The following is a 24029-nucleotide window of genomic DNA, read 5'->3' on the forward strand; positions in this document are numbered from 1 at the left end:
CCAAAAAATATTCTCGGGTAAAGTACCACTCAAGGCGCGCAGGTGCGTAGCCAAGGGCTCGTCAGCCCCACCGGCTCAAGGGAGCCTGAATATAAACAAAAATCCGATTGGCCGCACTCTGCTCGTCCTACCAGCGTGTGACCCCAAAGCATTGTGGTCCATGAAGTAGCGTCGGCGGGTACGCCTATGCCAAAAGTTTAAAATGAAAATGAATGTCGCGTTAGCCATCCCTGGACACGTATTTCGAAGTAGTTGCCTCTCGTCAGCAGGGAGTAAGTATGTGTGTGGGGTTGCTGCGTAGGCTGCCAAAAAATATTCTCAGGTAAAGTACCACTCAAGGTGCGCAGGTGCGTAGCCAAGGGCTCGTCAGCCCCACCGGCTCAAGGGAGCCTGAATATAAACAAAAATCCGATTGGCCGCACTCTGCTCGTCCTACCAGCATGTGACCCCAAAGCATTGTGGTCCATGAAGTAGCGTCGGCGGGTAAGCCTATGCCAAAAGTTTAAAATGAAAATGAGTGTCGCGTTAGCCATCCCTGGACACGTGTTTCGAGGTAGTTGCCTCTCGTCAGCAGGGAGTAGGTATGTGTGTGGGGTTGCTGTGTAGGCTGCCAAAAAATATTCTCGGGTAAAGTACCACTCAAGGCGCGCAGGTGCGTAGCCAAGGGCTCGTCAGCCCCACCGGCTCAAGGGAGCCTAAATATAAACAAAAATCCGATTGGCCGCACTCTGCTCGTGCTACCAGCGTGTGACCCCAAAGCATTGTGGTCCATGAAGTAGCGTCGGCGGGTACGCCTATACCAAAAGTTTAAAATGAAAATGAGTGTCGCGTTAGCCATCCCTGGACACGTGTTTCGAGGTAGTTGCCTCTCGTCAGCAGGGAGTAGGTATGTGTGTGGGGTTGCTGCGTAGGCTGCCAAAAAATATTCTCGGGAAAAGTACCACTCAAGGCGCGCAGGTGCGTAGCCAAGGGCTCGTCAGACCCACCGGCTCAAGGGAGCCTGAATATAAACAAAAATCCGATTGGCCGCACTCTGCTCGTCCTACCAGCGTGTGACCCCAAAGCATTGTGGTCCATGAAGTAGCGTCGGCGGGTACGCCTATGCCAAAAGTTTAAAATGAAAATGAGTGTCGCGTTAGCCATCCCTGGACACGTGTTTCGAGGTAGTTGCCTCTCATCAGCAGGGAGTAGGTATGTGCCCCGGACCAGCACCTGCGCGCCATGAGTGGTACTTTACCTGATAATACTTTTTTGGCAGTCTACACGGCAACCCCACACACTCACCTACTCCCTGCTGACGAGAGGCAGCTACCTCGAAACACGTGTCCAGGGATGGCTAATGCAACACTTACTTTCTTCGAACACTTTTGGCACAGGCGTAATCGCCGTCGCCACTACATGGACCACAGTTCCTTGGGGTAACATGCTAGTAGGACGAGCGGAGTGCGGCCAATCGGATTTTTTGTATTAAGGCTCCCTTGAGCCATTGGGCTGACGAGCCCCGGACCAGCACCTGCGCGCCATGAGTGGTACTTTACCTGATAATACTTTTTTGGCAGTCTACGCGGCAACCCCACACACTCACCTACTCCCTGCTGACAAGAGGCAACTACCTCGAAACACGTGTCCAGGGATGGCTTATGTCACACTTACTTTCCCCGAACACTTTTGGCACAGGCGTAATCCCCGCCGCCACTACATGGACCACAGTTCCTTGGGGTAATATGCTGGTAGGACGAGCGGAGTGCGGCCAATCTGATTTTTTACATTAATATATATATATATATATATGTATGTATGCCGCCCAGCGAGAGGAAGGGAAGGAAGGGAGTGCCATATATATATATATATACAGGGCAGGGGGCCTGAGCAAAAGTGGCCTCACTTGCTTTCAGGAGTGTTTCACCAGTGTAAACTAATCTGTACTTTTTTTTTTAAACCCCCTACACCCCCCCCCCTCCACCTCCCCCCCCCTTGCCCTCCTCTCCCCGTACTTTTTGAAACATTTCGCCAAAGCAGTGTTTTGCGGAAAGGCAATTTGCAAATGTGTGCCACTTTTTTTTATCATGCCCGGGCCGATTTTTAATCCCACTGCACCCCTGGTGATGGTTGTAAGTGCTTGTAAATTGGGTGGCGTGGCTTAAAAGGAGGAGTGAAAGATTGTGAAGGACGTTTGGGAGTTCACAGTAGTCAGACGGTTTGGGATGAGCGACAGGGTGTAGGGGTGGGAAGTTTACATAGCAAAACAAACAAGCATTGACATAGCCAATAGGTCTTGCCTTTGGGACCTTATAAGTGTTTAGCCATGCAACAATTGCATAACTAAATACTTATAAGGTCCCAAAAGCGAGACCTATTGGCTATGCCAATGCTTGTTCAGACATATTGCACATGGCTTTAAAATAAAAGCAATATGAAACAGTCGACTCTGGCTGCGTCATGGCATTTTCTTTCTTGACATTTAAGTCATGTTGAACAGCAGCCTGCGCTGCTGTGCAGCATGTCTTAAACACATTGATAAAGCCAATAGCTCACACATAGGTGAGGCCTATTGGCTTTGCCAATGCTTGTTTGTTAACTAGATGCCGCGTATGACAGCTAAGAGTTTGCCTTTTGTTGTGAGTGCATTCTTTTGAATAGAGAGTTCCCTGATCAGAAATTCCCCCTTATGTCCTAATTAATAGACATTATAACATAAACAATGGCTTTTCCCATTCCCAAGAAAGTATCCACTAGGTCTATTCAGATGTACAAGGACACACAGGTACAGATGTGCATTAAAACCAAGACCAGAGTAAATACAGCCAGGCTGACAGTATCTGACAATAAAAGCATCAATAGACCTAGAGCCACCCAGGAACAAGCTTGGTCGCTGGGAATGCAAAGCAGGAGAGAGAGGCGGAGGGAGTTGTGTGCACGCGTGCCGGCAAACACGCGAGTGGTGCGCGCGCAACAGCGCCCAAAGTAAAAGTAATCCGAAAGCTGGCAGCTGTGCACGTTCACGCTCACGTGAACGCAAGCATTAGGCCTGCAAAAGCCGGTGGGAAACACTTTTAAAACCCACTTACTGAAAGTCGAGCAATAGCGTATGCGCTGCTGTAGTCTCGACCTAAAGATAGTGGAGGGCCTGGAAAACATCCTGAAACAAGCAGTGAGGTGTGATATTTAGAACCACAAAATAAGCCCTGTATAATTTTGTCTCCGGAAGATGTATTGAGTGCCATCTTGTGCTACCAGAGATTTGTAGCCACTGGTAGATATGTGTTAATTCACTCATTGAGCAACTTCAGGTTATTTACACATTTTAATTGTATTGAACATATATACTTCTCAGTATTTAAAGAGATCTGCTGGGCACATTTCTAATAATTCCCTTGCCCTCATCTGGTCAGGTTACAATACCATGCAGAGGAAACCCTGCCTTGGACTCTTTCAAGGTATGACATCAGAAAGGGAACTTCGAGGGGGCATTGTCTGTGATCAGGGATTACAGATTTTTAAAGTGCTTTTTTGTTTGCATAAGTAGCTGCACTGTTTTACAAAAAAAGGGGTATTTTTGTTTTTACATGTTGCTGAATATGGTGATAGTTCTTGCGAATTGGATTTTTAGGTCCTGGTCTACCAGTCATCTGTCTTCTCTGTTAGCTAAATTTAAGTAGAGAGATTCCTTTAACCTCTGTCCTTCTGAATTTCAGAACAATGTGAAAGAGTTTCCTGTTCCAATAAGATGATGCTTTTTTCCATGTAGCTGGCAAACTCTGTAATGCAATGTGATCAGAGACGACACAATTAGCTATAGCGTGTGTGATTTACAAAATTCAGCGATACATTCACATGCAAATAAACAGGCTTCCAGATGCCTTGACGTTCAGACATCTGTGCGGAAGGCATCTGTGCAATGTTGTGCACATGATAAAATATAGGAAATGAAAATCTATTTACATTGCTGTGACATTGATGGTTAGTCCAGTATTGTTGTGACAAACTGTTCAACAGATAGTTTTTCATGTGTACTCCCTGATTCGTCTGACCAACGTGTTGCAAATGTAGAACCTAGCATTTGTGAGGGTATGCCTATCCATACATATCTAAGGTGCATTGTGTAGGAGGCAATGCTACTCACGCGATATCACAAGCAAGCTGCATAGGAGAACACCTGATGAAAACCGATAGAATTATAAATTTTATGTCTCAATAACATATTCCTTGATTGATTTGGCTTGGCACACAAGTGTAATTTGTACTTGAATGACCGAATCAACAGCTACCTCTGTATCATAAATAAGTATAGAAACTATTGATAGGTTTACATATCTTCTTCGATACAGCTGTTTATGAATTCAGTAGAGATTAGGGCATCAGGGTTCCCACTGGTGGGTGTGGTACCATATTGATTTGAATGGTTATCATTACAGCAGGACACACTTGTCTTCTTATTGGTGTTATGAAGTCACTTGTCTTATTTTGGGAGATTCGTTCCATCCCCTCTGCTCCCACGGTGTCTTCCATTTTTGTTTGTTTTTAACATGTTCTCATTAGTATCCTATGTGAGGTAATGTGGATCAATTCACACTTCGTTTTCTTTGGTGGAGATCTATGTACATTGGCATTGAGAACATTTTGTGAATGGCTTTTTAAGTCTGGACCATCACAACATGCAATTGTAAGATTGTCTCTTGGATTTTCAAGAACTGAATACCCAAGTGAGCAAGTTTAAAACTAACACATATGCATAGTAAGCAAGCATTGGCATAGCCAATAGGTCTCGCTTTTGGGACCTTATAAGTGTTTATTTATGCAACTGTCGCATGGCTAAACACTTATAAGGTCCCAAAGGCGAGACCTATTGGCTATGCCAATGCTTGTTTTACTGTTTTTCAGCTAGTGACATGCACCGAGGTGCTGCAAAGTTCTTTTGAACAAATATGCCATAAGAAGTTTAGTAAATAGACAAGTCATGCAGACTTTGGAGTTGTATGTATTGTCAAAAATAGCGCTACGGGTTAATAAACCTACTGTAAGCATGCAGAGTAAATGCTGGTTGCTTGTGTACTTGTGGTGCCTGGTTCTTGCAGAACGATGTAAGTTTACTATGAGTTAATGCTCTGTGTGCACTGCTGCTGCTGGGGGGTACTCGGGGCGGGAATGCAAGGAACTCACAGGTCTTGACTGGGGTCAAAATTATAGCAGGCATTGGGGGCACAGACAAACATCATCAATAAGGACTAAAGTTTTTTTTTTTAAATATAGCCAACAAAATACACAGCATCTTGCTTTCAATCAGGGCGCCTGTCTGTGGTGGAGATTGAGGCACAACTAATTTCTAGTCAAGTGTTCACTGTGCCGGCGGTGGTGTAGTCTTCCTACAGTGCAGACCCTAGCTCTGCAGGCAGCAGGATGGCAGGTGATCCTAACCCCTACTGCATTACAGGGCACACTAATAAGCGCTGCCTCCCTTCCTTTTGCTCTGTAGCAGGCCTGATGTTCACCAAACACAAAGCTTGGCAACGAGGAAAAACAAGTCCAGTGTGAGTAAAAGTAAGGCGCATGCAGCCTCTATTAAACTGAAAGTGCAACATGGCGTGGTGGCAAAGCTTTAAAAAAAAAAAATTATTGGGGGAAGAGTATGGAAAGGCAGCGTCCCCATTAGAACAGCGACCATTTGAAAGTTTTGCCAAGCCTCAACCGGCATGACGGAACTTCCCCGAGCTACTTAGTATTAGCAGCCTCCCTGTTCGAAGAAGTTAGTATACCGATTTGACCTCGTCACCCAGAAAGCCCATCACATCACTATTTTAAATGTTGTGGACCAGCACTTCTCGTTCGGGCACAGGCATACGTCTAACGCAGTTACCATCATAACAGCATATTTCAGTGCGACCCCCAAAGTGAAACTAAAGCCTCCGACGTAGCTTCTCAAAGTATGAATGATACACCTGCGAACCAGAACCTTGCCACAAGCACCACCTCCCTTTGTATACGCACTACCAGGCAGCGTACAGTGGAAATCCGAAACCGTGACATAGCGCTACTGTCCAATAGCTCACTTGTGGAACTGAACAATAAAAATATATAACTGGTCTGGGAATTAGTTCATCAACACTGGCTGGAAACATTCTTGTGTTGCGAGCCCTGAAAGGCACGACCCTTTCACCCTCAAAAGGACCTTTAGCCCAATTAAGGCCACGTGACACGAGAACCTGCAACGAACCCGACACTGCAGCCTCGCATATTTGCAACGCACTAATATGTGCAATGGCTGCAGAGATATGACCAGTTTAACGAGTAAGTTTATAGATTTATCTCCCCCCACCCTCTACATTATGTAGAACTGCCACAGATTTAAAAAAAACTGGATACGACGGTCAAAAAAACCCCACAAACAAAAAAAACAAGCTTTGGCAACACAGCCGCGAAAGTGAAAGTGATCACGTTCGCGATTACGATCGCGTGCGGAGGAAAGACACATGGCGCTGCGCGCGTGCACGTTCACGTGCACTGAAGCTTTAGGCCACGGCAGCACTTTGAAAAGCCTGTATACAAAATGTCTCGGCCAGATCAGCGCAAGCGCTGGATCAGGCAAGACCTAACTAACTGTGATTTCAGTTCCGTCTCAGGCCTGCCACTCAGGAGCAGCATGGCTGTAGTGGCACTACCAGTGCCAAGAAGGAAATAGACACTGGAATCACAACAGATATACAGGGCTCGAGCCAAGGGTAGACGCGGGTACACGCTGTCTACCCCCTATTTTCAGAGGGTAGATGCTGCCTGCCTGCTGCAAAGCTGGCCACTTTCGGCGAGTGCCACATTTTTTTCCTACTTCTCCCGGAATTCACAGAAATACGCTGAACTCATCCCGGTGTCACTCTCAGCAGCGCCTGCCCGTTGTCTGCTTTTGTTCAGAGCAGCAACGTGCAGGCGGGGAGGGGGCTTATCAGATTCCATCTGAGTCCAAAACAAAAGCCGGAGTTAAAGGGCCATTTGACCTCCTTTTGTTGGAGGATCCTGGCTGGGAGCTATCGGGAGCCTCACACCTGGATGCAATAGATGGGAGGCTCGCATCGTTATCACTTCACAGATACTTAAGAGAGAGAGGCTTTTGACCGTGTTCAGTCCCTGTAAATGAGGGATAATCGTGCCCTGTGAGAATGACAGATGCGTTGGTCTGTCCCAGCAGTTACACACATAACAATTGAAATACCATGATTTTGTTTATTTCTTTACAGCGCTCCTCATCCCAACGCAGGGTGTCGGAGCGCTTTATTTCAGAGATACATATTATAAAATGACAATAAATCAAACGTGTGTCAATCATTGTCAGGTTGTGTTACATAAGACAGTGCGGGTTACAGGGTATAGTAGCCACATATCGTCCTTCATAGCTCACTGTGCAATATTATAAGGGTTACTATGTATGAACTGTAAGTAACAAAAGGATCTCTGTGCTAAAAGCAGTGACCCACTTACCCAGTTACATACAATACAAATCTGTCCTCTGCATGTTACATACTGTGCTTTGCAGGATCCACATTAACCCTCTGTGCTACTTTGTTTCAAACCTAGGACTTGGCAAACCACAGATCTCTCCAGCAAATGCATTAACCGCCAGAGTTATCTTATTATCATTACTATTCCCTGAGATTCAGCTGGCAAGTAAAGTTCTCTGCAGCAGGTGCCTTAACCCCATAAGATATTTTAAACTACAGACATTGCAACCAATTAAGCAGAATAGATTTACAGCCACATTTCTCATTGTTGCCAATTTCTTTGTGGCAGAGTTAAAAAAAAAAAAAATGTATAAGTTGAGGCCCAGATTTTGCGTCTGGGTTGCATCAATATTTTGGCACAACCCCGCTGCAAAATCGGATTTGTTGCATACTGTAATGTGATCAAATGTACTCACGAAAGACCTGCTAAACATATGTGAGGTCTTAAGATGTAATGTCAATTCCTTTGAGGTCATGGGTTGTGATGCCACTTCCTGTGATGCCACATATGTCACGTGCAGTGATGCCACTTCCAGTAATGTCCCTTCCTGTGATGGCACTTCCTGTGATGTCACACACAGTGGTGTCACTTTCTATGATGTCACACGCAGTGATGTCAGACCCATTCTACCCAAGTTGGTGAGCACCCCCACTTCTTTTTTTTGGACGCGAGTCCTGCAGGTATATATATATTTCCTTTGATAGGATGTAACATAGAAGCCCACCATTAGGCGTCCGGTCTTAGCAGATTCTGATCATCAACTCCAGCAGGCATGATCGGAATCTGGATCCTAGCTGGAAGAAAAATAGCACGAGCAGAACGTTTCAGAGAATACTACAATGACCCCCACCCACAGATGGACACCTGAGGTTGGACAGAGTAAAAATGCAACTTGTCCTTGTTTACCTACCTTCATGTGTTGTTCTCAAATAGAAACAGAGATGCAGGCCCTTTATGATGTCCAGATGAAGGTCTGAGGAGAGCGACACTGCTCAGGCGGAGGCCAGAGTCCACCAGGACATGATGGGTATCTACACGTTCAGGAGACTCCGAAATACATCTTTATGGGTTGACCATTGCACAAATGTGTTCCTAAGAGAGCCATGCTGCAGAGAACTGGTATCTGTCCTCCAACATTCCAAAAATTAATTTCCCAGCTCAAGTAATTTCCCAGCTTAGACATGCTGTACATGACGCAGCATACTTACCCAATTGGAGTGGACCGCTGCCTGCGTTTCACGAGTTGTGGGCACGTGGGACCACAATGGAACTGTCCAACAGTCAAGTGTGTCTTGTCATTGAGTGAGGAGCTCCGCCCAGGTACTGTAGTGTTCTCGTCTTTCGATGTATGCAAGCAGTTGTGGCCTCAGGTATAAATAAAGAGTCCACAACGTAACTGAGTGTCCCAGGTGCTCTTTTTTGCACACTGTCTGCATCTGGCCTGGCCCTGACGACTCTTCTGGCCATGGGGATATTACACTGGCAACGAGAATAGTTCCAGGAATCACTTTCTCCCATCATACCTCCCCCACAGTCAGTGGTACCCGGTGTGTTGCTTAGAAATCAAGATTGTCCTACCACCAGCAGGGTGTATACCCCGCTGGGCCCCACCCGCCTTCACTTCCCACCTGAGCTTCGCTGGCAGGCTGCCACCGGACACGTCAGCCCACGCAGCAGGGAGGTGACCCGCGCAGGTGTTGGTTCCATTCCCCACCCTACTCTCCTCTCCGAAATTACAAGGGGGTGATGTAGGAAGCTGGCTCTGTATATACTATACCAAAGTAAGGTATAGTGTGCACAGAGTCCAGTGGATACCCAGCGGCTTTACGCAGGTTAAAGTAGATAATATCTTACTCTTACTGTGGTAGCGTGGTTGAGCAGTCCGACTTATCAGAGCGCTGTGTTAAGCATTTGTTGAGCGCACTCAAGCAAGAAATGATTACACCCACTCAAAATCTGAATCCAAGACTAATTGTTTTGTATGAAAAATATTACTTTGTTACTTTTATTTCTAGAACCAAGAGAAACTAGGTTGCAGGTAAGTACTAGTTTTAAAATACAGTACTTTTCAGGTATAGTAAGTTGTGTTTGTAAAGACAGTGAAAATACTTTACAGTATCTTTGAAAATACATTGTGGTGTCAAATCACCAATAGAAATACTTAGCAATGCAGAAAATAGACACAGTGCAATTTCAAGAAATGCAATGCAATCTTAGGGAAGGCAAACAGTTATTCACATTTACAGGTAGGTACTCGACTTGCATATCCAGTATTCGGGGGTTTAGATCAACGCTGGGCAAGGGTCAGTTCAAGGTAGGTACTGCGGCACCAGCGGTACTGGGGCGGCCAGTTAAAGGGGTCACTGGGCCCAATGTTAGTCAATGGAGACTAGAGGCACCCGTAAGAGGTGCGATTTGCAGGTAAGTACCTGTGGTTTCAGGGCACAGTCCCCACAGAGGTGGGCCACAAGGCAGCACCAACCTTAAACCACCAGCGGTAGCGAGGCGGTCGGATGCAGGCTGCAAATCAGCATCTGGCGCCCAATGCTTGGCTTCACTGCACACACAGTGTCTAAGAATGGATTTAGACACTGGAGGGACATGTTGCTCATGCAGCTATGCCCTCACCTGTGGTATAGTGCACCCTGCCTCAGGGCTGTGAGGCCTGCTAGAGGGGCGAGTTACCTATGCCACAGGCAGTGGTTGTGGGTATGGCGCATAGGGATGTGTGCCATGTCGACTCTTAGGTTTTGTCTGCACCAAAACACACAGTCTGCAATGGCAGTGTGTACGTGTTTGGTGAGGGCTCTCTGAGGCTGGCCCAATACATGGTTCAGCCCTTAGAGATCTAGTCACAAGGCCCTTGGTACCAGTGGTATCTTTTACAAGGGACTTATATGTGGGGCAGAGATGTGCCATTTGTGGAAACAAAGGTACAGTTTTGGGGAAAAAATGCAGGCACTGGGAACCTGATTAGCAGGGACTTAGTGCACATTCAGTCAAAGTGCATCAGACATCGGGCAAAAAGTGGGGAGAAACCATGCAAAAAGGGGCACTTTCCTACAGGTGGAATTCAGCACTGAGCAGTCTTCCATCAGAGGGGAAGTGCGTACAATCAATCAGCATTCCAAATCACATTTGCCCATAGACCCTCATCCAACTGGGTAAGTTGTCCCAGGGTGAGCACCCCGTCACTTAGCACCCCATAGAATAGTGTTTAACGCCCTGCTGACAAGCAAACTTAAGGCCACCCAAGCAACCAGAAGACCGCTGTGCAGCAGACCAACCATGTCGTAGGACCAAGCCAGGCCTGGACACACCACAGCCTCCTCAGCCAAAAGGCACATGGCTGCAGATGCCTCCCACACATTCCACAGGTGCACCAGTCAACCTAGCGGCCTGCACCCTGCCACCATTCAGTGAGCTGTAGACTCAGCCTCTGCCGTAGCCCGCTGGAAGACGTGCCTCATCTAACTCAGTAATTATTGTTTTTGTGACACAAGGGAAACTGGCCCAATTGTGAAGTGCTCCCTCCTGTTATACTATGCTGGTGAGCGAGTCTTCAAATTATTAGAAAATCTCCCTAACACATGTGAAGAGGACAACTATGACTTGGTGGTCGCTGCTCTCAATGCACATTTCGGCCCGCAAATCAATCCCAACTTCGAGCAGTTCAAACTCCGCCGAGCCAGGTATCAAGAAGATGAATCCATTGATGAATTCTACGCGTGGTTGTGCGTGATGGCAAGCACGTGCACGCAAGATGACGCTCACAAAGAAGTCTGTGCACAAATCATCCAGAGCTGCAAATCAAGTATGCTTCGGATGCTCATCTTGAGAGAATCAAGAATGAAACTGGAAGATATGTTAAAGCTTGTGAGATCCCACAAACTGTCCCACAGTAGAGCTGAACGAATTGAAGATGTACTTGTAAAAGTCAGCAACTCACCTTCCCCAGGGCAGGAGGTCCACGTAAAAACAGAAACGATAATCCAGGTGCGCAAGATGCAACCCGCCACACTGACGACCGGACCAGCCCTGCAGCCATCCACATGCGACTGCTGTGGGCGGGATTCACATCCACAGTCCGATTGCCCGGCACAAGGCAAGTCTTCTTCCAAATGCAGCATGATTCCTCACCTAGGAAGCTATAATACAGGTAGTTCTAGCTATGGCTATGTCCCATATAGACTGCGCCAATTCTCTATACTTTGGCATCCCAGCCTACTTAACTAAACGATTGCAACTGGTACAGAACCAGGCAGCAAGACTGATTTTTCATCAACACAGGTGGCAACATGTCACGCCCCTCATGAGGAAGTTGCACTGGCTCCCTATACCTCAGAGATGTGCCTTCAAGGTTGGAAATCTCATCTTTAAATCCTTGAATGGAAGGAGCCCTAAATTTGTCGACAGCCTTATTCAAAGGCACATTCCCACACGTAACCTGCGCTCTGCTCACAAGCATCTTTTGTATACTCCCTCCTTTAAACTGAAGAGTCTGGACGGCACTAGGTTTGCCGTACTAGCCCCCAGATACTGGAACTCCCTGCCGTTTGAAATTAGATCTTGGACAGACCTCATGAGCTTTAGGAAGCTCCTCAAGACATGGTTGTTTAGACAAACATATCAGTAAGCTATCAGGGTTCGGCAATCCTCAGAGTAGCACCATGAAACCAACCCAGTGTACGCACGCTTTACAAGTAATATAATATAACATAACATAACAGTGGGAGGGAGATGAGGCCAGAAATATCTCACCAAGAACAGCCACCCTCAATTCAGGGAACACACCACAGAACAATCAAACAAGCTAAAGAAGCACTCCCGAGCCGAGCGAAGCGCCGTCAAGATCCCACCCTAAAGCTCTTGAAGAAGCAGCCAACATCTCCTGCGACCTCATCCCAGTCCCAACATAAGGATGAAGTGCGTTGTCAATTATGCTCATGATGTAGAACACGAGACAGTACTGTTGCAGAGCAAAGAGGAAGACATCATATAAGGTAGGGAGGGGTGTGGTGTTCTTATCTTTCCACATTAGTCAGCTGTAGCTGATGTTGAATGCACCCTAAAGCTGAGCGCGGCCTCAGGTATAAATAAAGGCATATCCTCCACTTGAGGCGGAGTCTACAACCTAGCTGAGTGTCCTATTGTTGATGATGCTTACTGCCTGCACCTGGCCAAGCCTTGATGACTCAGCCAGCCCCGGGGTATTAAAGGTCCTTGGCTGTGGACCGGTGCTTCGAAGCTTGCCTGTTTTTTCGGATTGTTCCACATGGTGACTGTTCATCTGGGCAGACGGCAGGCTAGAGTGGGCACTCGGGAGCTCTGCAGTGGGAACCAGGCTGGTGTCTTTGTGCTTACGAAGCAGTTGAATTAAGAAACATGAGACATGTTCTGGGAAAGTGTGATCTCTTGGAGCAGCGGGCTAAACGCGGATCCCCGCTCCTAACCAAAGGGATCCTTGGTCTCACCACAGAGATCAGGATACACTTTGCACTGGTTGGCCCTGCACACCAGGCTTTGACAGCCAGCCACAACAGTCAGCCATCAGGTATGATCAGACCCCTCTACTGAAGCCAAGGAGAGTCCAGAGAGGATATTCTTGTCGTCAATACTGAGTGGAAAGTTGTCCCTCATCAGACACAATTTAACAAATGCTGGCTACACACCAGCCTTTTGTGCATCTCTTTGACACCACATTTATGCTGAATTTCCCATGTTGTGAACCCCAACTAGGCTGGCACTTTTTCCAGGATCCGAACCACCCTTTTTAGCAGCCACTCAAAAAACCTTTCAGGGCCCTATTGTTGAAAGTGGGGGTTCTTATCGCTTACCGCCGCCATCAAATGCTGGAAGCGGGAGTCCCCGACCCCTCGCTTCAACATTAGGCTAAGTAATGACACCGTCTGAGATAGCCCTGCTCACCCCCTTAGTAGCTTGGCACGAGCAGCCAGGTTTATCTCCAAGGCACGAGTGTTCAGTATGTGCAACCACGTTCACAGTAACCCCATGATGGCACCACAAATAGACTCCACACAAGTTTTAATAAAATGAGTATAATCTTTATATAGGCAATTATACGATATGACCACACGATCCAAAATCAACATATAAGAATGGGTAGTATTCTTTCCGGTGGGTTGGTAGGTTCTAATCCCAACCACCGCTTCTAACCAACAGTTAACCTCACTTCTAGCCATTTCCAAAAGGTTAGGCCAGTCGTATTGCTAGAATCACACACGTTGCAAAAGGAAACAAATACTGCAATGCGTAACGATATTCTCTTGTACTGTGCAACAGAGAAAGAATGCCATACGTAGCGCCTCAGTCATGTACTTTGCAATTGAAGGAATAATGCAATGCGTATCACCACCAGCATGTCCTGTACTAGGAAGAAACAAAGCAATGCGTCACGCTACAATCCTGTACGGTGCAATGAAGAAATAATACACTGCGCCACGTTATACTCAGATACTATGCACTGAAGAAAAACGCAATGCACCACATTACAATCAGGTAATATGCAAGGGAAAAATAACGCAGTGCGTAGCTCACCAAGCATGTAGTTCGTCAGGCACAAATGAGGTCAGGCGTCATACGACAGTTCGATAGTTCGTTAGCAGCAATAATGCAAAGTGTAATACGACAGTTTTATGTGCTCCGTTAACTGTGCCCCCGTTATGAATTAAATGATGACACCAAAGTACTGCTTCCCACTCTGGCCCCAGCACCTGCCCCTCCTTGGGTCAGCATGGGCCGGGATCCGAGCCAAAGCAACGACTCGCTCAACTGACTGAACCGGGAGGCCGAGAGAGTGTCTCTCTGGGCCCGCACCCCACCCCAGGTGTTGATCCCCGTTACCTGGGGGAGGCACGACCCCACTCTCCTCCCTGAAGTCAGCGACTTGGGCCTTGATCCAGAACTCCGTCACGGGGTGCGGCGGACACGGGCCGGCGGCTCAGCTCTTCCATGGCTGCCGGTCCGGGCCGCTGCGGGTGCCTCCAAGGGCCCAATGGCTTGGCCCTCCTTCTGGCAGTCGCAGTCCACACCGAGATCTGCCCTCAGCACTGTGGAGACTTTACTTCCAACTCGGTGCACCCCCTTACTCAGGTACTCCTCACCAGCGCCTCAGGTTGCACTTCGACATGCACCCCGCGCGTCCGAGACTCGCCTCTTCTCTGGTGTTCATGGCGATCCGACGCTCTTCACCTCATCTCCCCGTGCACACCATGACAAGGCGTTCCTCACCAACGCCTTGGCCTGCACTTGGACACGCACCCAGCGCGTTCAAGACTTAGTTTACTCCTGCGTGCCCACGATCATGCGGCATAACTTCTGAGGATCTCAAGCGGCAAAAGCACGTGCACACCACATTGCTTGGGACTTCTCCGGAAACTTTTATGATCCTGTATTTCCAAACAGGAAGCCAGCTCACCTCGGGCCCTTGGGGTTACAAGACACAGCACAAAGCACAGTCTTCTTCAAGCAGGGGGACCCAGCACCTCCAAGCACAGTCCTCAACAAGCAAGGATTGGTCTATCCACAGCAGTCTCTTCAGTTGCTCCTTCTTTAGCAGAGGTTCCTCTTGACCACAGAATGGGTCCAAGCCTTTACAGTCTCAATCCATATATATTTCATTCCCACTTTCAGGGGTTTCCACTCTCCTAGTTATACCCCTTAATGTCTTTGAAGTTCGTATGTGCTCAGGGGTCCCTGACCCCTCCCTAAACCAGTTCTGGATGTCTTTCTCCCAGTGTCACCTCTCTCTCTTTGATACTGGGGGTCTGGATCCTTAATCACTCAGCAGGAGATGTGTCAATTGGTTTATAGCACCAGCCCAGGCCTTTTCACCTCCCGGGCTTCTCCTCCCCCTACTTTCCAGATGCAGGGCAGCCTGGTGCCATCTCAACCCCTCCCTGGGTCAAGACCTGTCCCAGCACCTCTCACCCTTCAGTTCCAGACAGACAATCCACATTTAAGAGACACACAGAAATGCTCAGAGCACAAAACTCAGCCACTTTCTAAAAGAGTGGTTTATAAACACACAGTGATAAAACCACCTTCACAGAAAGATGTGTTATAACCCTGTGAGTTCATACATACTAAACTTCACCTCTCCATTATAAACTGACAGGAAACTAGGCTAACAAGCACAACACCCAGCCTCCCCCATTCTGTACTATGGGCATAGTGGTCTTTCAGCAGTGAAAAAGTAAATGGAGAGTTTTTAAGAACACAGCACACACTTCAGTATATGTTCTGCCTTTTACCTACACTGCACCCTGCCCAGGGGTTACCTGGGACCTACCACCGGGGTGCCCAATGTGTATGTAAAAGGGAAAGTCAGGCCTGACAAGTGGTTGCACTTGTCAGGACAACATGCTAACTTAGCATTCTGCGCGCAGGCCCTACATTGAAGTTCCCCTCTCCGCGCACCTTTGCATTACTAGCCCTTGCACACACAGTGCACATCACTAGGGACTTTTACTAGTAAGGCAAACATACCAATCATGGCCAACCAATCACCATTACATTTTAAACAGGGAACTCTTTTACTTTGACACTGATCAGCAGTGGCAAACTACCCAAAGCATCTACATTGGCATCTCTAGGTCAGGAAAACGGTCTAGGGCAGAGTTCTTCAATCTGTGGGGCGCGCTCTAAAATCTCACCTTTGTTTATCTTGTACTGAGCTATGATCGCAAGTTGTCACCCACTTCAAATGGAGATTTTTGATAGGAGACCTCCGGAGCAGCAGCAGCTAATCAGCAGGTAGGAACGTCACCACTGACGTTCCACCAATGATGGGACAGCAGCAGAGATTGCAGGAAGTGCCGTGAAATTCACCAGCATAACGTTCCTGCATTCCACTGCTTGCTGCCTTTTCTTTGTTTCCTGGGTTTTACCTGGCTATGAAGGACTTGGCTGAAATTAAATCTACATCAGATAAGAGGGGCTTTTTGGAAGGGGGGTGGGGGGCGGGTTGGGGAGGAATTGGCCGGGGGTTCGGCAGTAACAGAGGGTTGGAGGGAGGGGGAGGGAGGGGGAGGGAGGGGAAATCGATGGGGTACGACGGGGCACAACCTGCTCATTGTTTTTTAATTCCACGAGCTAACCGTCCTAGAGCAGTCTAATTATCTTCCAGATCTTATTACTTAGCCTAGCAAAGTAACATAGTAAAACTTCAGAATATGGGGGCACAACCAAAGCAATCACTGCACCGAATGTACACCCATAAGTAATTTCAAACACCAGATATGTGTAACTGCTATACAGTCCGGTATATTGCCTTTGCATAGTAACCTGCAATGAGACATGAGCTTTAGAGATTTTTTTTTCTGGAGAACATATAAAAACAGCAGCAACTTATCACTGGCTGAGCACAGCAGAACAATTTGTCGACAGTATGCATGAAGAATTTTACAAATTCATAATAAAAGACAATCGCAGGAGGTGCCTCTGTTGTTCTCTAAGCACAACAAACCTTGATTGATAAAACTACCAAAGTCACAGAAGGAGAGATGACCTTCCATAACAGAGCCCTTGCTCAAACTGCTGGAGCAATCTCTTTTCCAAAGAGCTGGTTAATTCCTACAGTTAAAATGCTTTAGCTGCAGTGGGAGGCAAGGAGTCTCCTCTGCTAAAACCAAAAGCGAACAAACAGACAGTCCACTGTGGACTGTCTATTCCTTCATGTTTGCTTTTATAGTAGAGGAGACTCCTCGCCTCCCACTGCTGCTGAATCATTTCAGCCCTGGGCATTTAACCCCCTCCTCTTCCCAGAAAGGAGACCACGTTTCTTTTAAAATTACACAGGCAGGTGCACAACGAACACATGGCTAAAATGGCTTCAAATTGCCAAAAGAAAATGCCATGTGTGGTTTAAAGAGCCTGCAAATTGCTTGTGTTGACACTAAATACAGGTTATAAATAAAGACGTTTGTATTCATTTGTAATGTGACTTTTCTGTCTTTGTTCCCTTTAATTATCAGTCAAGGATCATTGAGGCAGCCCTAGAACAAAATTAAAAGTGCTTTCTATTTACATTTGCTTTACAAAGTACACACAGATAAGTACTGAAAATACAGCTTTAGGTGACTGCTTATTTGTGTTCCGCCTGGGACATCAAAATAATGAGCTGGCAACCCTAATCATAAAACTAAAAGTTTGTTGCAAGACCAGCACATTATTTATTTCCTCCACCCTCAATCCCTGATTAATGCCATAATAGCAATAGTTTAACTTGTATCTGAAACCATATGCCGCTATCAATAATATGCTGAGTTACCTCAAGTGTCTGGGAATGCACCCTGGATTCAGACAACTCTCTCTCCTCATTCTCACCCTTCACTTTCACACTCACCCTGCACTCACAGCGATCACAATGCCCTCACGTTGATCCCCATGCACTCACACCATTCACCAGCTTGAAGAACCAGGCTGAATTAGGCCTGGCGGCGCAGGGTACGCCTGAAATCTTCTGAGTTCGCCTTCTAAATGTACAGAGACACGGAACACTCTGTTTGGCACAGGAACTTCAATTTATTAGCTGCAGCTAGGTACAGTTGTCCTAGAAGTACATCAGTGGTAGGTTATCAGGAGACTGCCACTTCAATCCGTGGCTCACAGTCTTTTATAGCGCTTGAATCCCCTAAAGCAACAACCCCCTCAATGTGCAATAAAAACAAACAAATCATCCACTAGCAAACATTCTTTGTACAAGATACAGGATAATAGGTAATAGAAATTACTTCCCTAGAGTCGTGTTCTCTACCTGACCCTATAGGCCAAAGGGCATGAGCATTCCTAAGTTAAATTAATTTACAACAGGACGTGTTTGCGTGTTGCAGGTGGTGATTCGTAAAACAATTGGAGAGGCAGAGAAGGATCACCAAGGGTCAATAGATGGTTATCACGGGAATTAGTTGCTTCGAGTCGGGTCTCAGAATGTACTTTGCTCAGAGAGACAGGAAAAGGTTGTTTAACATGTTACAGTACAGAGTATGAAAGAAACGCTACGAAGGTCGTCGGTGCCTGAGTGAGGGCAACATCACAATGGTGTCAATACGCAAGATGGAGCCGTAATCAAATTTCCTCAGACCCTCCTTTTGCCATTACTCAGGCAAAAACACAGAGGCTGTTGTTAATCAGAATCGACTTCAATAGCCATGAAATCTACAAGCTGTTGTTGCAGCATTATCTTCGTGATCTCTGCTTTCTGGGATACAGGATTTGGAACACACAGGGTGGCACAGAGCCCGCATATAGCGGGACCCCATTGTAAGCAAAGGCAACATGAGAAGAGAATAGCCAAAGTCGCTCCGACAAAGGTAAGAATCTTCCATCCCCATGTAGACAGTAGTCCCCCAAACCATCCCATCTGAGACCAATTCCCTTCATCCTGGTGAACGGACTCAGCGATCTTATGTAGTTTAGAGATGGCTTGGTATACTGTAGGGGCGTTGTCTGGAATATAAATGCAACAGCTAGATCCGATCAATTTGCATACGCCCCCAAGGTCAGCAAGAATAATATCTAATACCATCCTGTTCTGAAGCGTGACAAGGCGGTCAGCAGCGAGTTCTGCAGTGAGATTACTCAAAGCTTCAGCTGTTTCATTGACAATTGGCTTCTACAACTCGAATTAGTTGTCTTATGTCTCTACTGTTGGCTATTGGACCCCAGAATGGAAGAAGTCCTTTCAAGACATCCCTGACTTCTTGTCCTGACATATCCTGGTCTGACGCCACCCTTCTTTTCTGTAAATGATGCTTGGCATCTGCTATATATGTAGGGGGCAACACCAAGCGATATAACAAGTGCCTCTCCAAATACCAGGTAGAGAAGTGTAAGCCTTATTTCCACACACGAAGTATGTATTACGTGAGGGAACCATGCGAGGCCAATCTGTCCCATTCAAGGTCACAATATGTTGGCATTTGCTTGTACCTTTATATTCTAACCCTCCTTTCCTAATACAGAATGGTGCTTGTCCAGGTACCACTAGCAAAGTTTGTCCTTTTCGAGAGGTTTTATTAGAGGGCAGGAAATACAAATCCGTAGATCTGGTTTGGCGATCGGCATATTCTGACTTCTCACTATTCGTCCTATATATCCTTTTTCTGTCCCGCCAACATAAATGGTATAGATGTACTCCCAAGCTCCTTACGTCTCGGGTATCACCATCTCCAGAAAATACCCAACTGGCACTCAATTCCCACCATGCACTACACGAACCATTAAATGAAAAAGGAAGGGTAATGTATGGTATTCCAGTATTCACTGAACTTGGCAGAAGACCACAAACCCAACAGTTCGTCGCATTAGTAGCCAATTGATGTTGGTGTAGCATAGAAACCAATGTGTTGTTACGGAATTCACTCCTTCTCGACTCAACATGAGGGGGTAGAGCGACATGTGTATGCATTTCAACGGTAACTTTGGGAATAGGCTGCGTAAAAATTACATGTAGTCCCCATCCTATGCAAGACAATATAATACACATTAAAATCAATATTATTAAAGCCACTACAAAACGATTATGCAATAATTTACAATGCTTCGTGCTCATTGTTTGTATTTTGTCCATTCCCTTTTGAACAGTCATTTCCATCTCTAAATGTTGCCCGTGACGGGAGGTTGCTTCACTCAGCTGTGATTGTCTGTAGTTCTTTTTATTTTCCTACAAGTCCCACAGGCCTAGAGCCACACCTTGGGTCACAATTCTGAGACTAAGATCACGGCCCTGCAACATGTGGAAATCTGGATAAAGACAAAGTCAATGAGGCACTATTGAGGTACTTTTGTTCAGTCTGGGCCTCAAATCATACCTCTGGGAACCAGGTACAGTTTGTTCTTGGAAAAGGAGATGTGGTTTAGTAGTGTCCAATTTCAATGCCGGTGGTATAGCTGCTTGGAGGACCTCGTCGTCGTCTTTCTCTGATCTGGCAAAGTCTAGGTGTGCATCGCTAAACAGTCCAAATCTTGGTATTCTTTCGCTTTCAGAATCGCTAATTGGGTTACGAACCCACTGATCATAAGGCAAAGGTAGGGGCACTTTCTTGCAATGTACCCCATGTACCCAGTTCTTTTTGCTGACCACCTTCACTGCAGTACGTGTCGTTAGAAGTACTTGACGAGGTTCTCTCCAGCGAGGTTCCAAGTTCTTCGACCTCTGGAAGTTTTTAATGCAGACCCAATCTCCGGGCCATATGGTATGACCAGGATCCGTTGAAGCCTGAGGCAAAGTATCTTGTACCTGTTGGTGAAGGACACGTAACTTAGTGGTGAGAACATGCAAATAGTCAATTAACAATGGATGCTCTATCTCGGAGTATTTCTTTGGCCTTGGGACTCCCCAAACATTTGCAGGGCGTCCAAACACAACCTCATAAGGACTAAGCCCCATACGGGAATGGGTGGTTGTTCTGGTGGATAAGAGAGCCAAGGGCAAGGCATCAGGCCAAGCAAGACCCGTGCTGGCTTGTATTTTCGCAAGTTTAAGCTTAAGAGTGCCATTATAGCATTCCACCAAACCTGCTGACTGAGGATGGTTTGCTGCGTGGAACTTTTGTTTAATGCCAAGGCCTGTACATACTTTCTGCATGATCTGACCCACAAATTCACTTCCGTTGTCACTCCAAATAATTCTGGGTAACCCAAATCTCGGCAGAAACTCCTTCAAAAGGACTTTTGCAGTGGATAGAGCAGTATTATCTTTCAGGGGATAGGCCTCTATCCATCGGGAGAAGGCACATACCACAACAAAAACATACTTCAGATTGTTACATCGTTCCATGTGAATGTAATCTATTTGCAAAACCTCAAAAGGGTACGTTGGGGAGCAAAGTGGCCTGCCGGTGTTGGTGTTCCCTTCCCCGGGTTATGCATCAAACATATAATACAATGCTTAACCAGATTGTCTGCACATTTAGGGATCCCCACATTCTGCCATACCGGAGCCAGAAGTTTGCATATACCTTTAACGCTAATGTGGGCTGGACCATGTGCCATGGTAACTACTGGGAGTACATAAGCATCTGGTAACAACCAGCGTTGATGTTCCGACAAGTCTGTCCAGCACCCTGTCACATCCAACCTTCCTATACTCTCTTTCCACGTACTCAATTCTTTCTCTGTGGCTTCTGCCTGGATCATTTTCACACTGTCCACAGTATTCTCACACATCCCTCCTTGTGCAACCCATCTAGCAGAGCCCGCAACATACATGCGGCTTGTAGTGTCTCTAGCTGTCTCTTTCGCTATCTGGTCTGCGAAAGCATTTCCTTGACCTACATCATCAGTAATTTTCTTATGTGCACTACACTTCACAATTGCTATCTGAGTGGGCAAGGTAAGTGATTCAAGAAGGTCATTTACCAATTGGCCATGCTGTATCTTAGTGCCATGGGATGTGAGAAACCCTCTTTCCTTCCACAGGCGGCCAAAACTATGGGCCACTCCAAACGCATACTGACTATCAGTATACACATTCACCCTTTTTCCTTCAGCCAACACACAAGCTCTAGTCAGTGCTATCAATTCAGCTGCCTGGGCTGAATTATGTATAATACGCGCTGTTTCCACAACAGTGTACAAGGTAGTGACTGCATAGGCTGAGGTCGTTTCACCATTGGGAAGCTTAAAACAAGAACCGTCCACCCATAGGATCCCTTCCGGGTCCGGGAGTGGAGTATCGTTTAAATCAACTCTGCCTCTTGTCTCTTCCTCCGTGCGGAGGAAGCAATCATGCTGCTCCTGAGTACCATTTTCTACTGGAATTGGCAACAATGTTGCCAGGTTCAGGGCATTACATCGCTTAATGTGTATGTGGCTAGCCAAGAGCGTCAATTCGTACCCCGAAAGGCGGGCACTTGTGAGGTGTTGAGTCTTTGTTCTATTTAGGAGGTTGTCTACTGCATGCGGCACCATGACAATGAGGGTATTATCTAATACTAATCCAGCAGACTGGCGAATGTAAACTGCCGCTGCTGCTGTAGCCCTCAAACAGCTAGGTAATGCCTTGGCCACTGGATCTAACGTGGCTGAAAAATAGGCCCAGGGACGTTGCTTGTCCCCAAATCGTTGCGTTAAAACTGATAATGCGCAACCTTCTTTCTCATGAACATAGAGTGTGAAAGGCTTACTGTAATCAAGAGTTCCTAACACAGGAGCAGAGCACAAGGCAGTACGTAAATTAGTGAAACTTTTCTGACATTCCGCAGTCCACGGGAGAGGGTGCGGTGTATCTTTAAGAGTAAGTGCCAACAAGGGTTTCGCCAGAAGGGAAAAATTGGGGATCCATTGTCTACAATAAGAGGTAATACCTAAAAAGACACGCACCTCTTTTTGCGTACATGGAATAGGCATTTGGGCAATTGCTTGGATACGTTCTGGGGTCAATCGCCGTCCCTCCTTTGACAAGAGATGACCTAGATAGGTAACCTCTTGGCAGCAATATTGCAATTTAGATGGTGAAACCTTGTGGTGGTGGTGGTCAGATAAGTGGCGTAACAGTGAAATGGTAGCCTTTTTACAAGTGTCCTCAGAATCTGCTGCAACCAACAGGTCATCCACACATTGAATGAGAGTGGCCCCTGGTGGTAAAGACATAGTATCGAGATGTGATTTTAATGCTTGACTATAAATGGAGGGGCTCTCGCAATAACCTTGAGGAGCCCGCTTGAACCGGAAGCTTCGGCCTGCTAAGGAGAAGCCAAAAATATCCCTACTTTCCTCAGCAATGAGAATGCTGAAGAAAGCATTTGTGAGGTCAATGACAGAAAATCAGGAAGCTGAGGCGGGTATCATTGTCAACAGGGCATTAATATCCAGGACAACAGGGAATTGAGGTAATACAATCTTGTTGACCTCTCTGAGATCAATCACAGAACGATAGACAGGTGGCTGAGAGGGGTCGGTTCGTTTAAAAACAGGCAGAACAGGGCTATTGCATACATTTCCCCTAGTCTCTTCAACCACACCATTTTGTACCAAATCATGAACTATAGTCAAAAGAGCCTTTTCGCCGTCACTGGAAATTCTATACTGTGGAATGCGAGGAAATTTAATATTAGCTTGAGGGTTACAATGTAGGGCGGAATCCGCAGGAGGCCCACATCATTGGGGCCGGTGGCCCAGAGGGTGGCGGGAAGAGATTGTAATTCAGGGGGGAGCTGGTCTTTAGACAAGTACATCGGTGAGGTCAATTTCTTACCTAAGGTAAGACGTACACCAGAAGGGGAACAGTGTAATGTCGCATACAATCTCTTCAATAAATCCAAGCCCAACAAATTTTCACCACAACCAGTTGTTAGAAGGAGCGGGGCCTCCAATTTGTAAGGACCTATTGAAATGGGCAAAGGGCGTGAAACTGGGTTTTGAACTGGGGCGCCAGAAAAACCTACAGAAACATTCGTAGAGCCAGACAAAGGTGCCCCAGGGAGTTTAGAGTGAATCATAGAGCTCTTCGTCGCACCAGTGTCTAATAGGAATGGCTCTGTAACACCTAGTGCTACCACATCAACATAAGGCCCGCT

Source organism: Triturus cristatus, chromosome 6 (genome assembly GCF_964204655.1).
Source record: "Triturus cristatus chromosome 6, aTriCri1.1, whole genome shotgun sequence".
NCBI lineage: Eukaryota > Metazoa > Chordata > Amphibia > Caudata > Salamandridae > Triturus > Triturus cristatus.